This window comes from Coturnix japonica, chromosome 1 (assembly GCF_054131305.1).
Source record: "Coturnix japonica strain WE chromosome 1, WE-NBRP24, whole genome shotgun sequence".
In the NCBI taxonomy this organism is placed as follows: domain Eukaryota; kingdom Metazoa; phylum Chordata; class Aves; order Galliformes; family Phasianidae; genus Coturnix; species Coturnix japonica.
In genome coordinates, this window is record NC_140663.1 from 142,733,428 (window position 1) to 142,747,137 (window position 13,710).

Consider the following 13,710-nt stretch of genomic DNA (forward strand, 5'->3'; position numbering starts at 1 on the left):
AACATTTACATCTGTGACTATTTCTTTCTTTTAACTGCAAAAACAATGGACAAATTTAAGTGCCCTTTGATACCACAGTTTTCTCTTTGTAAGTCACAAACATTCCATTTTTCTATACTGAATTGAAAGGATGCCTGAAGCATGAAATTAGTATCGCTGCTTAGGGTGGGATAAACTCAAAGATTCAAATCCGTGCTCATTTGAAATCTGCAGGAACTTCAATGGATTCCATAACCAAACTGGGATCAAAAGCCAAGCTCCCATTAAGAAGGAGATCAAGTCTCATTGGAACAATAAATATAGCCAAAATTCTCATTAGGGTTTCCATGATCCCTAAACTTGTAACTTCAACATAATTGTTGGATTAAGAACCTAATCTATCTCATATGGATTTGAGAATAGTGTTCTGTCTTTTTCTTCACTCATCTGTTTTACTGAGGGAAAGCACAGAAAAGAATCACAGTATTGTGTTAGTGTGTAGTAAAGCATTAGGATGTGATTCAAGAAAGTTATCATGAAAGTAAATACAGGGAAGTTGTGAAATACAGCACAGAACTGTGCTGCTAATTAGCAAATAACACTTTCCTCAGCAACTAAAAAAATAACGAGAGCAAATGGAATGTCTCCTCCCTTTTTCTTCCACAGACACATCTTTGCCTTCTAGCAAATTGCTGCCTGTCATTCAAGCTGTGCCACGTCTGGAATTACATAGTGCCCATACTGAACATATATTCCATGCACTGACAGACACAAGTGACATAGGAGCCACAGCATCCAGAGGGACAGGGGAACCCAAGAGAAGGGGGAAAGCAGATCGTCTCTCTAGTGACTCTGGCATGGACTGAAAAAGAACCAGACAAAGGCATTTATGTAGGAGGCTTTTCTAGCAGGATTATCCATGCTGCTTAGGTACCCAGGGCTCAGTGCAAGTTTGCCACATAGGCCCATTCCCAGCTGAGGCACCTACATCCTCTTGAGGATTTCTGCCAGGAACTGTGTTGAAAAAAAGTGTTGGACTCAGGTCCTGTAAAGACTTTGGCTAGTGCCCTAACCACCAGAAAATCCTTCCTCTTGCTGTTCTTTATCATTCAAATGTTAAGGAATGATCTTGCGGTTTAGCCCCACAGAATCAGGATCAGAAAACATAAAGCCAAGCACCCCAGGCATAGGCAGGTGCAACAGGATTTGTAATCAGTTGGAGGCACACCCACCTTAAATCAATGGCAGGTTTGCTTCCTGGCTCATGTTCCTGGCTTGGACCATGTGTAAGTCACTTGAACTGTTGGTGCTTCTGTTTCCTCACCTGTAATTTTAGGATAACAAAGCTGGCCTACCTCCCAGGGCTATTGTTAGATTCCTCCAATTCTCACATGTAAAGGGCCACGAGACTGTTGATTGGGAAGGTGTATGTAAATGGTATGTTTATCTTTGACTCTGCTTGCAGAGAACTCAGACATAAAAATAAACATGCAATCATATAGTTTATTGGTTCATTATGTACAAGTGAACTAATTGAGAATTATTGTGGCACTAATCTTAAATAATGTTCTTTCTGGAGTTACTGAATTGCTCAGCCAAGTGACAAAGCCTGCCTGAATATCTTTAAATAACTTGGGTCATTTAGTTCTTCGTATAAATCAGTGGCTGTGGTTTTGCATGTTTGAGAATTTGACTCCTGAATTTTGTTAGGTTAGGTTTTAATCACTGCCATGGGCAATTACACAGTGTTCTAAACCTGAGAAAAAATCATGAATAATCTGGAGTGTTAAGTCTATTCCCTCTCCCACCTCAGAGCTGCAGGCATGCCTGCCCGTGTGGGATTCCTGGAAGGAGGATGGGCTACGGGAAGGGTAAGTGTGCTGTGCTTAGCTGGTAGGGCTGCAGCCTGGCTCCCTTCCCACTGGCAGCTCCCAGGCATTCTCAGTGCAGCACCGGCTGATGCAGCATCACTGGTGGCATCACCCCAGCTTTAGGTCAGCTATTCAGGTTGTTATTGTTTTGCCAAGCAGCCAATATATTTCTGAGGAGCTCAACTGGTTGGAAAGTAGGAAATGTCCGTAGCATGTAAGTCAGCTGGTTCCCCAGAAAAGGCATTTCTTTCCCTTGCCAAAAGTCAAAGTCTACTATATACAAAGGAGGCATTATAGCTTCTCATAAAAAGGTCACAAGACTTTTTTATAATGGAAAGTGGTATACAGCCTAAATATAGGATATCTCCCAGAGTTCCTACACTGTGTAGGTTAAATTCTGTTTATTAGTAATGGAGAATGCTGCTGTGCTGTTCTTTGCAACATTTGGCAGCTGAAACAGAAGAAAACCCATCTATTCTGTGTGTAGCTATGTAACTGGAAGGAGGTGCAATTTTACATATTTTAAAGCAGAGGAATTTTAACTCAACTGCAGAATATTCCAAGATGAGTCACTGACTTCTTGGTCAGTGGAAAAGATGTGTATTCTGTTTGTTTTCCTTCCCCAGAAATGTAACCTATGGCATCTGCATTCACTGAAGTGGAAATAACTGTAAGTTACCCTTTAAAATATATTATAAAAATCCATACTGTGAGAAGTTCCTGGACAACACAAACCATCATGCAAAAATTCCTGAGTATAGATTACATCACAAGCCATTATTGTGTCAAAATATGTAAAGATTAGCTCTTAACAGCCCCTGGATCAATAACAAGCATTTGAAATGTCCCTGAATGCATATTCACAAGATACTGTTCTCCAGACTTACAGAGCTCTTACCCAAAGGTGATGGAAGCTGATTAATTACAGTTAACCATAATCCTGTTTAGAAAGCACAAGTCATCCAATAATATATCATGTGCTGCCCAGGGAAATAGCAGTGGGAATTTCCCTCCAATCTATCCTTGGCTGTAATGTTCATGAAAGCTTCTCAAATCCCAATTGTATGTGGTTGCCACTAAGAAAATCTCATGCTAGGAAAGTACACTGGACGCAACTTATCCACTTAGGCAGATTTAAAAAAAAAAAAAAAAAAAAAAAGGCATCTGAAGAAAATGATGGAATTTCCAAACCTTATATTGGCCCCGCTTAATCTAAAAAACCTGCTTGGCCTTTCAAGTACTGTTGAAAACCTGGCAGGCATCACAAAGAGCAAAGCAATACTTATTAGCTGTGCTGCTAGATATTCACTTCTAGGAAGCTCTTCCCTTTTGACACTGCAAGTCTTGAAATGGGGAATTACTGGCAATTTTAACATCAGAAAACCAAGCCAGCATTTTCCATGGAGTAGCTTTTCCTCTGCCTGCTGATATTTCTGACTACTCAGAAACAAAACAATTCCTTATCAGTACAATTTCAATTCCATTCTCAAAAATTGTGCAGGTTCTTACTAACAGATATTGCTGCAAGAAAAGCAGCTTTTACTATCTGAACTTTTTATGGCAAGAAATCATTAACCTTTATAGTTTCAGCTTATATTACTGTTTGCGCAAGATGAAGCAGTGATCTCTCCTACTGGGAACATAGTAAGGCATTTGCGGAGGGCGCTCATTCACGTACCATCTATACTTTGTACACATATATTTTTATACACACATATAGTCATGTGACATATAGTTATGTGGCATATAGTCACATGCACATGAGTTATAACAGATCTGTGAGGGAAATACTGAACAAAAAATAGACATTCAAAGCATGTATTTCTAAATTGCTATACTAGCGTTACACACAGAAGACAACAGAAAATTCATACTAAAAATATATTAATATGAAGACTGTGTCCTGGATGCTGATCATGAAATTCCAGTGAATGTTCATCCTGCATTGCTGAAGTAGTATACAGTTAGGATACCAGTGATTCTGAAAGCATTTGACTTGCACCAGGAAAAGAAACATATTCTGTCATAGATAGCTGAAGAGATGTGTTTTAGAAAATATATGGTTGCTGGAGGCCACGATTCTGGTGAGGTAAGATTCCTCTTCTTACTTGTGTCATCTAAAGGAGAACTGTCTTATCTAAACTTGTCACCTCATTCGTCTTTGGGGAAGTCAATAAGGAAGTGGCAATTCATCTTATTCCACAATAATTGTCTAAGATAGGTAGCATGAGCTGCCCTCCATAGGAATCTCATTCTTTCCGCTGACTGCAGAGAGACAAGATATGTTATTTACATTTTGTTTTTAATTTTTAGGTGATTGATTGTTAGTGAGACCTGCCTCCCATGGAGGAAGAGTGAAATCTCTCTCTGTAAGGCCAGCAGAAGGAATGAGGCAATTGAGGACCTGGAGGCTGCAGTTCATCACTTCCTTGAACTGAATCAGTGAGTCTGGAGGGAGGGAAATGAAGGGCTCCCCTCTTTGCCATAATTTGGAAGAAAGATTTGTATTTCCCATGCCATCACTACTTTCTTTTTTTAATAGCAAAAAAGTGTCTATTCAAATAAAAGGATTTGCCTTTTCTTTTTAAAATATGTAACAGTAAGTCCTGCAGTGTTGCTAACTCATGGGCACCACAGATCTGTTTCCAAAACCAATTTCTCTGTGAGACACTGCTCTTCTGGACAGTATAAGAGCTGGATTATGTGGGAAGGGGACATACAGTAATTATCAGTAATTTATGAATGTGTGTGTTTGGCCCCATATGCAGAGTGTGCTCCTGCACCATTTGAACTGCCAACTCATACTGATTGGAAGCAACTTGTGTGGAGGTGAATGAACATTTGGTGTAGATTGCTCCTTGCAAAGGTAGTCAAGGAATTCAGAGATCACTGACCACCATTCCATCACACCTCAGGAGATGGCTTCAGTATGGCCATGTGGATGTGAATATCACAAACCCAAACCAAGTTGCTCTGGCTACCTAGACAGACTTTCAGATGAAGCTTAAACCATGTGTTAAAAGCTTTCTATGATACTACCAGGCCATCATGAGGAGGCAGGCATAGCATCACAGAGAGCACATAGGCCTGAAGGAGAAACACATGCACACTAATTTGTTTTACAGAAAGATTAATTACCAGAAAGAACAACCACAGTGTTACAGGGCTGAGCTCTGTTCTAATCAGCATTGTGTGCATGTTTTATTCTGCCGTCCTCCACTGAATGAATTCACAGCTGTCAAAATGGATAAGTGAAAAGGGTGACTCCATTGTGATTACTAGCTAAAAAATTAAATAATGTAAGTAGTCCAGTGAGGAGTAGTTGGAAATATTTTCTTTGTCAAAATTCTACCAAATGCAGCTAGCAGGATGTAGAATAAGCTGAACTAACAGCTTTTCTTTGATGGTACCCTCTCATTTCTGTTTCCAAAGATTTGATTTGACAATTTTGGAAATTTTGCCACTTTGTTGTATTTAATGAGGAATTGGTGATAGGCACAGCCACCTGCTTCACTCCCCTATTTGGCAAGTGCTCAGGCTGATGTTTCCTACACTTGGAAAATAATGTTTGCACCCCTTCCATCCTGAGCATATCTGCCAGGCATTTCATGGGAATTTTAGTGAAGGACACACTTCTGGCAATTTTTATGTTTTTCTCTATTTCCTTTTTCTCCCTGAGGTATTTCTCACACTGTCATACACAGACACATTACTGTAGTCCCTCTGCCCCACAGACATGTCCTCATGACACAAGACAGCAACAGCAAGTAATATCCATGCTCACTAATCTGCTGAGAGCAGGATGTTAGCATGGCTACAATGCTTAAAACTTGGTATCTATACTGCACAGCTTGTTGTGCTCTGCAGACACACTGTGAGCACAGCCAGGCCTACCAGCATATGCTAGTAACTTGCTAATAGCCTTATTTTGGCTGAACAGTTTGCTGTTTCAGCTGTCCCTTCCATAAAAATGCTGAGTTCCTTCTTAGAATTATCCTGAGTCAAATAGAACTCTCATACTAAATACTGTTAGTGAGTTAGCTTAATAAATTTGAATTTATTAGAGTTAATGATAGAGTCTTTGGCTCACTCGAGGTATTGCTTATAAATATCTAGACTTCAAAGCAATTAAAAAAATAAATACTCTAAAAATCTACTGCAATCATTTGCAATTTATACTAAATTCTTGACTATTTGTGTTTATGCAAGAAAAGTAGAAAAAAATATTTTTGATAACTCAATCTGGTTTATATCAACTTTCTGTTTCTGGAATGTAAAGCAAAGACATAAAGTATCCCATAAATTATAACCAAGCTACTGGGAAAGAATCCATGAAAAGCAAATATTAGAAGAAATACAAAAGCTGGCTTCTTTCTCTGATTAAGAGTTTTCTAGTCTCTTCAAAAATAGTTTTTTTCTAAACAAAGCAGTACTTACTTACCATAACCTAATAGTATACCAAAGGCATTCAGAATTTTACCTCAGAAACAAGTACACTTGTGGCATAGAAAGCTGCAGGTAGACATTTTAGTTGGCATGCTTTTTGAAGGAGACATTGATTCCACAGAACATGAAAAATGTATTTGTTTCAGCATATAATCATTAACTATTTAAATAATAAATAAAGCAAGGAATAATTAAAATGATGTTGAGGAGACATGTGCACTTCAGTCACTCTTGAAGCATTTTGATTGATGGAAAAAAATTCAGTTATTAGTACTTCTGGAGCAATGTATCTCTTTGGCTTAAGCAGGAACTGATGTAGGTCCTTGAGAGGAGATTAAAAAAGAAAAGAGGAAAAAAAAAAAAAAAAGCCAAATTAAAAAGCAACTTATAAAATGTACCTTCTACACAAGAAATAAGTTGAGTATTATGCAGCAGTAGATGACACTATATACTAAGTGGGGAAGTGCTTAAATGAGGGAAGTGCTTTTTAGAAGGAGAGTGGGATTTACCGGAGCAGTCCATCCTCTGATTTGGTTTTGCCCTGTAATAACAAACATGGCTATTCCCAATTGCAAAATGTATAAAGTATTCTTTCTTTCTGCTTCTTCTCTGCTTATATTTGGCTGCCTTCTTACCCAATAAATTCCACAATGCCTGTACTTACCAAATAAAAAACTCTGGTACTTTCCAGCACTTTCCAAAAGATCTTTCTGCCATCTGTCAACATGAATGACTATCTCTTCTTTACAGTTTTTCTCCAGATTCTTTTTTTTCTAATTGGCTATTGTCTGTGATAGGGTAATGTGGTAGAAGGACCTGTGTTCGAATGTAGTTTGGCTGTCCTTATAGTATGCTCTTAGGAGAGCAACATAGATTTTTCATACACCAACCTTTTCCAAGTGAAGCTGTATGTCATAAGTATGAAAGTGACAAACAGATTATGACAGTCCATGGTGCTGGTAAAACTGATTTATTTACTTTTATATTAAAGTGAGTGATAGTCAATTTTGAAAGCTGAGCTTTCTAAATAACTCATCCTATCTATTACTATAAATAAGTTAATTGTGTTTACCATCTAATAAAAAACATACTTTGGATTCCAAAATATATCAGAAATTGGTAGCATTTTCATTTGATAAATGAAACTTAAACATGTATGTTCATTACTTAAAAGGAATTGAGGTAATAAGAATTCTACATAAAAAATAAAGGACAGCAAGGTCCTCTTTTTATTTGGTTACTGGTAATGAAACAATATATATACATAAATATATACATATTAGGATAAAATTAAGGGGAAATTAATTCTGAATACAGGGAAGGAAGTAAAGGACAGCCTGCCATGTGGAATTAACACCGTGGTCTATTGTCATTGACTGAGAAAGTCCCTGAGCACCATAGTATAAATTCAAAGCCAGTTCTGCTTTGAGCAGTGGACTGGATAAGAAGACGTTCAGCTGTCACGTCCTGCCAAAATTATCCTGTGATTTTATGTCTCTCCATAAAAATAGGAAGAGGTGAGGAATTGGTAGTAGAGTAGTATCTCTGTCTTCTCTATTAAGGATGGAGAAGAAAGCAGCAAACCATCTAGTATCCATAAATTAATATTATAGCACCAAAGACAACTGAGGATGTGTATGGGCTGACATGTGACTGTAACCTGAATGAACAACACAAAGAAGGTTTTCCACTCCATCGGCACTGAGGTGCTTTCCAAGTTTGTCATCAACAGCAGAACTTCTAAACAGAAATCTGAAACTCTTGACAACAGGGATCTGTGAAACTTTGTTACACTTGTAAATGAGGAGATAATGAGTGTGGGCTTTTAGATAGCAATTTTCAGGGTTCAAATAAAAAGATACAACTTCCAATTGAGATAAAACAGCTGCTTGTGGCAGCAGAGATGTTGGTAGTGCAATTACTCACCTTTATAAAAATATGATGATACAAAAGAACTTCCTTATGGTAAGAATGATGGAGCACTGGAACAGCCTGCCCATACAGGTTGTGGAGCCTCCATCTGGAGATACTCACTACCCATGTGGATGCCCACCTGTGCAACCTAGTCTAGGGAGCTTGCTTTGACCAGTGGTTGGACTCAATGATCTCTTGAGGTCCCTTCCAAGCCCTGTAGAGAGATGCATAAAATGGAACAGAGAAAATATAGTTAACCACAGCAATATTTCAGAGTGAAAGAATGAAAAAATTTGAGTGTTTGGATTTTGTTCTTTTGTTTTTATTTTGCACAACCTAAATCACTTTGAAATGTAGGAAATGTACCTTATATTTTAAAAACATAATGTCTATAAAATTTCTGTGTAAAAACAATATTTGTTGTTGACATCTCTCAGTTTTACATAACAACTCTAATGAGTTATTAAATTAGACAACTCCTTCAAGCTTTGTCTTGCTTTTATTTTTTTGGTTTATCAAAACAGACAATTTTGATTGTGTTTCCTCTGGTCCAAGATACACAACTTTGAGGAGGGGGTTGTGTTTTTAAGAATATTTTCCCTTCCTTATCCCTTATATAAACTCTTTCCAGATCAAAAACAATAGTCTTTCATTTCTGAAGTCAACTGTATATGGAACCTTCAAAACAATCCCTTAGCATAAAAAAATAAAATCAAATCTAAAGTTTTCCCTCATTGAAAGGTTACGTATTAACTTGGGTCAAATAGAAATATGTGACAAACAGGGTAGGATGCAGCCTTTTTAGTTTCAAGCTTTTACAAAGCACCAGCATCACTTCATTATTTAAATGGGCAATGAAAACAGCTGCTGTGTGGAGACCATGATAAGTATTTTATGGGACCCTTAAAGGGAGTGAAGCAATAAACACTCATGCTTGATTAATAAAAGACTTCAGGAGACTTCATCTCCAGGTGCTCTCTGCCTTGTGAGTTGCAACAAACTATTTAGTATGGGAGATGCATCCTGAATAACAGCATCAGCTAAGTAGCTGAGCAAACTGCTACCAAATACAAACAAAAAGGTAAGAATCTAATCCTAAATGTGGCAGTTAAATTTGTTGCTCAAATAAGTTTATTTTCTACAGAGAAAAAAAAAGAAAGAAAGAAAGAAAATGAAAGAAAGAAAGAAAATGAAAGAAAGAAAGAAAGAAAGAAAGAAAGAAAGAAAGAAAGAAAGAAAGAAAGAAAGAAAGAAAGAAAGAAAGAAAGAAAATGAAAGAAAGAAAGAAAGAAAGAAAGAAAGAAAGAAAGAAAGAAAGAAAGAAAGAAAGAAAGAAAGAAAGAAAGAAAGAAAGAAAGAAAGAAAGAAAGAAAGAAAGAAAGAAAGAAAGAAAGAAAGAAAGAAAGAAGGAAGGAAGGAAGGAAGGAAGGAAGGAAGGAAGGAAGGAAAGAAAGAAAGAAAGAAAGAAAGAAAGAAAGAAAGAAAGAAAGAAAGAAAGAAAGAAAGAAAGAAAGAAAGAAAGAAAGAAAGAAAGAAAGAAAGAAAGAAAGAAAGAAAGAAAGAAGGAAAGAAAGAAGGAAAGAAAGAAGGAAAGAAAGAAGGAAGGAAAGAAGGAAGGAAAGAAGGAAGGAAAGAAGGAAGGAAAGAAGGAAGGAAAGAAAGAAGGAAAGAAAGAAGGAAAGAAAGAAGGAAAGAAAGAAGGAAAGAAAGAAGGAAAGAAAGAAGGAAAGAAAGAAAGAAAGAAAGAAAGAAAGAAAGAAAGAAAGAAAGAAAGAAAGAAAGAAAGAAAGAAAGAAAGAAAGAAAGAAAGAAAGAAAGAAAGAAAGAAAGAAAGAAAGAAAGAAAGAAAGAAAGAAAGAAAGAAAGAAAGAAAGAAAGAAAGAAAGAAAAAAGGAAAAAAAAGTTTATTTGGGATTTTAGTGGTTTGGCTTGTTAAAATAAAACAATCTCCTTTTCAAAAGACCAATCTCTTCCAGTTGGGTTTTGCATTAGAACTTGGGTGTGGTACATGGATCTGCATCACCCATTGCAAGGTGGTAAAGAGCACAAAGAGGAGCATTTATGTCCAATGGCACAATCGAGCACTCAGAGGCAGTGAGCACTCAGATCAGGACCTGAAAACAACATGGTGCTATCAGTGCAGGCCTGACATTATTGCTCATTTTATTCATATAGGTGAAGCCAAAATTCTTTTAATGGTAGTTTTATTGAAAAGAAAATAAGAACCTCAGAGTTTTAAATGTTTGTGTGACCATGTGAAAAGCGATTCTTTTTTCCAAGAGATCATAAAGAGTAAAATTTATTAGTTGTCTTTTGTAAAAGAAAGAAAGCAAGAAAGGTGTCCCTTTATGCTTTATGTAGGTTGTTTGTTTTCTGCTTGTTAATTCCATAAACTCCCAGAGGTGTTTGGAGCCTCTTTGCCATGGAATAGCTACAACAAAATCAACCTACACAACTCAGATTTTCTCCAAAGGCACTTCTTCCTCTGTGTCAGGAAGGAGTGGGAAGAAGGGGAGTTAACTAGATTAATGTTTGTCTAGCTAGCAGAATGCTTGTCATCTTTGATCAGGACTCTAATTTATGTAACCACATGAGAGATAGAGACTCTCAGTCAGCAACTCTCTCATTCACTACTGGAAGACAGCTTTGGCCAAAAGTCAAACCTATTATTTATTTTTGAAAATACAAATACAAATTCCACTGGGATTTCCCCAATGAATAACGGCATAGCCAGAGAGGGAGGTAGGACCAAATTAACAGAGCTAGAAAGCCACATATGTGTGGAATTGCCATAAACAGGGTATTGTCCAGTGCAAACTTGTATTCATTATTAATTATGCTTTGATTTCGTGGAACTTTTAATTTCTATAGCATTTCAAAATATTATGTGAAGAACTACAAGATTGTGCCCAGTTTTCTTTGTCTGAATTGAAGTTAAGTTATAAAGAACATGCCTCAAAGAGAGAGTGTGAAAAGATGAAATAAAATTTGTCATCAAGGCTGAAGTCGTACATGATAACGGATGAGTAAGGAACAACAGTGTAGTCACTGAGGTGTTCAGAGAAAAGATCAGTGAGGTTTGAAGGCTTTCCTCCTACATGGGAAGAACTGAAATGAAAGCTGGAGTCTGAATTTCACAGTAGAGAGAGATGGAAAATGGTATTAAGCTCTGTGAAATATCTGTGTGTAAATACAGTGAAAGTAGCTGAAGGAGCAGAAAGATCATGACTATGTGTCAGAAGATGCAAAGCGTGAAGAGTTAGTTTTGTCTCACCTTCAAAAATCTCTTCAAAAATCTTGGAGTTAGTCATTCAGATTCCCTTTATAGTGAATAAATACTTCCAGAGAGTGAGTCACCTGACCTAATTTAGACATCTATCTTGAGATGGGATGAATCACACACTCAAAGTATCTATTGACATCTGTTGACTATAAAAGGAACTAGAACTTGCTTGAATGGAGAAATTGACATTGTAGATGAATCCTGTACTTAGGCATTTTACAAAGTAACTTGATAAATACCAGGAGAATCCATTCTTTTCACGTAGGTCTCTAACACGCAAGGTACTTACGGTGGATGCAGGGAATATGGTAGCCCTCCTTATAACTGGAAATTGGATAATCCACTACTGAGTGAAGAAGGAGGGCCAAACCTAGGAATATTGTTCCACAGAAAACTCTGCTGTTAATGACAATAATTAGGCTGATCTGGAGGCTCTGCTTAAAAAGCACAAGTAAATGTTGGGCAAAGAAGAGGAGGAGAAACTGCCTTTCTTCAGTTTGGAATGTAGAATGCTGAATCTACTCAGACTGATATCAAAGTGTTAAAACTTTATTAAAAGCAGAATCTAAACAAATGCCTTTCTCCTCTGCTCACCCTCCCAAATTCCTTAATGGAGATTTTAAATGAAAATAAAAGTTCAAAATGAGTTCAGTCACTCTTAAGAAGCTCTCATATCTGAACTTTCTCCAATGAGAGCAATTTGTTATACTTTAACTGGAAAGCCAAATCTTTGAAAGGTGTTGTTCATACTAGGAAAAATTTACCACATATTGCTAATATCCCACACATTTTGATATTGTATGTTATGATTACTCTCCCAGGATATTGAATATAATCTGTGTTTTTAGAACTTTGAATGTTCTCATGTCTGTGTTTTTACCTGTACGCAGTGTCCTCACGTGAAAGAGGCAGATAAAAATTTCATGATTGACTTCTGATAGTATTACACCCACTATGTGGACAACGTTGAATCTGTTGCATCTACAAGCACAAGACTTTGGCCACAGCACAGTAAGATTTTACCCAGTGTGTAATAGACATAGTATAGGCATTGATTTTGATTGCCATTGTTTGGGTCTGCTGCATTTTGGTTTGGGAGTCCTTTTGGAATTTCAAGTGCTTCAGTATATTTCAGTAGTGAAATAGTTAACCACTCCATTTTTAAATTTTGTTTGGCCTTTTCTCAAGTAGATGCTTCCTGTTGATACACGGCTTCCTTATTTTAAAATTAGACAGGTGCTCTGCCTAGGATCACATCTCTTCCTTCATGGTGTTCAGCATGTTGTGGATTTCACTGTGCTGCAAGAATCAGTTTATTGATTTCCACAATCCATCTGTTGAGGGTATCCATGATACAACCTAAAATACAGATATCAACTTCAAATACTGTTATTAAACAGATGGTGTACTCATAAAATTATATTATGCCTACAATATAATAAGATTGCATCACTGACAATGGTGAATTTTTTTCACCTAGTATTGTACAGAAATTTTTTGAACTGAATGATGACTACATTATTGAACCATCAGCAGTACAACTCCAACCAATGTGCAATAGGTTAAGTGAGGCATATCATAAAAATCACCTTTTAAAACAGCAAAACTCCAGGGAGACTAAAACATGGAAAGATCTACATAAATCTTGCTTGCATAATTCATGGCAAGGTTTAGTATCATCTCCATTAGAGCTAATATAGGGAATACAAAGACAATTTAAAAACAACCAGTGAAACTTTTAAATGTACTCAGCAGTCAGACTTAGTGTGGAGATTCCAGTGAATCTTAGAGTGCATTTCTTAGTTTAACATTTGTTTTGCTAATTCCTCCGTGTCTCCATGGATTGTATTTACTGTTCTGTTGCTAATGCATTTTAAAGCTTTAAAGCTTTTAACCTTTAATCTCCACTTATTCAAGAGAGGTTAAGTGATCTTTTTCCTTACCTTGTGTCCAAAAACAGGTCTTCAATCAAACATTCTTCTGAAAAGACCACACTCACACTTACCTATATCCTTATAAGCTTCCTTTTAAACATGGAATCCTTTCATAATGGTAATTCATAAGAAACTTACTAAACGGTTAGTGCATAATTCAAGAGCAAAATAAACACTGCTATTTTTCCTCTGTCGTTTTATATTTAAAGAGGGAGATGCAAAGCATACTTGATGGAGACACAAGAACAGTCTATTTCACAGCAAAAATAACATTAGCAATAGT

General features: G+C 36.8%; 1 long non-coding RNA gene across 2 annotated transcripts; it reads right to left on the bottom strand.

Moving 5' to 3' along the window:
• Positions 1–5,940: 5,940 nt before the first annotated feature.
• Positions 5,941–13,039, bottom strand: LOC146762764 (uncharacterized). Of its 2 annotated transcripts, none has more exons than XR_014948447.1 (3): positions 11,485–13,039; positions 8,350–8,424; positions 5,941–6,618 (listed from the first exon to the last, which is right to left on the bottom strand). It is a non-coding gene; the product is annotated as an uncharacterized LOC146762764 (long non-coding RNA). The 2 variants fall into 2 exon arrangements; XR_014948446.1 differs by having other exon boundaries at positions 8,223–8,424.
• Between the last annotated feature and the right edge of the window lie 671 nt (positions 13,040–13,710).